Raw genomic sequence first — 1,658 nt, forward strand, 5'->3', positions numbered from 1 at the left:
TAGCCCGGCATGATGGCAAGTGCCTGTCGTCCCAGCTACTCCAGAGGCTGAGGTGGGAGAATCGCTTGCGCCCAGGAAGTTGAGGCTGCAGTGAGCCATGGTCTTACCACTGCACTCTATCCTGAGTGACAGAGCAAAACCCTGCCTCAAAAATAATAATAATCATCAGCAGCAGCATAGAGAGCCAGTGACCTGGATCAGTGCACCTGGTGGCTGAGGGATACCTTCCTGAAGCAGGTGGTGGCAGCAGAAAAGCCTGACCCCTGGTTTCTTCCATAAGGCACCTGAGATCCAAGCCCTGACTAAACTTCTAAGGGCTTCTAGTCCCGATGCCTAATTTCTGAAGTGGACGTGGCTCCTGTACCCCAACACGTGGTTTTAAAGGACAAGCTAGTTCCTGGCTCCTGTCTGGTTGCAATAGGGCAGTGCCTGGCTCTGACCTCCAAGGTCTGGGGACTGCAAGGCACCCGCCAAGGTCCATCCCACTTTCAATCCTTTTTTTTTTTTTTTTTTTTTTGAGACGTAGTTTCACTCTTGTTACCCAGGCTGGAGTGCAATGGCATGATCTCAGCTCACCACAACCTCCGCCTCCTGGGTTCAGGCAATTCTCCTGCCTCAACCTCCTGAGTAGCTGAGATTACAGGCATGTGCCACCATGCCCAGCTAATGTTTTGTATTTTTAGTAGAGAGGGGGTTTCACCATGTTGACCAGGATGGTCTCGATCTCTTGACCTCATGATCCACCCGCCTCGGCCTCCCAAAGGGCTGGGATTACAGGCTTGAACCACCGCACCCGGTCCACTTTCAATCCTACAGGCTCCTGCTGTTGCTGCCGCCACTCCCAGCTGCCCAGTCTGGCGGGCTCAGTCCCGTGTTGCCACACGTGGGTGACCGCATCGCGGAAGGGCTGGACATGGCTTCGCTGATGCACGTTGGACCCGGCCCTGGACCGGGCTACAGGAGGAGGGGGATTGGGCCCGAGGGCTGGGCCCCGCCTGTTCTGCCTCCAAGGCTGGCGGGCCTGGAGCGCCTCCTGGTGGTCCTGGAGTGCGGGTTGCACGGTCCGAGAGGGCCCGCAACTCGGTGGGTCGTACATGGGGCGTGGTCAAGGCCATGGTTTGGTTGCGATTGGCCAGCGGGACCTAAGTGTTATCTCTGAAGAGCATCGGGATTAGTCTGGAGGGTCCTGCAAGAGTGACCCCCACCCCAGCAGCAAAGGGCCCATAGGTCTAGGAAGCGGTTGTGCGCAGGGCCTCAGGGCGAGACCAAAGTGGTTGGATTGTAGACCCCAAGGGACTAGATTGAACGCTCAAAAATCACTGGAAGGCTGTGCATCTGAGGAGGGCCCGGCAGGTCCAGTGTGTGGTGGGCTTTACAGGAAAGAGCTCCACCTTCTCAGGAGTGTGCAGATGTGATCTAGGGGTGTCCACCTGATGGGAGCTGCCGGGCCAGGCGGATGCTGCCCCAGTCAGTACAAAGCCGGACCCAGGGCCTCTGGGCTTCCCTGATGCTCTGCCTGCATCTCCAGCAAAATCCTGTCCCGTTGGCCACCTTCATCCACTCTGTCGCCTCTGCCTTCAGAGTAAAATTGCAAGATCTGTGGTGCTTACTGGGATCTGATAGAGACTCTCGGCATCCACTGTCCATGCCGCGGGGGT

Source organism: Sapajus apella, unplaced genomic scaffold, assembly GCF_009761245.1.
Source record: "Sapajus apella isolate SASKATOON/1434 unplaced genomic scaffold, GSC_monkey_1.0 scaffold51, whole genome shotgun sequence".
Taxonomy (NCBI): domain Eukaryota; kingdom Metazoa; phylum Chordata; class Mammalia; order Primates; family Cebidae; genus Sapajus; species Sapajus apella.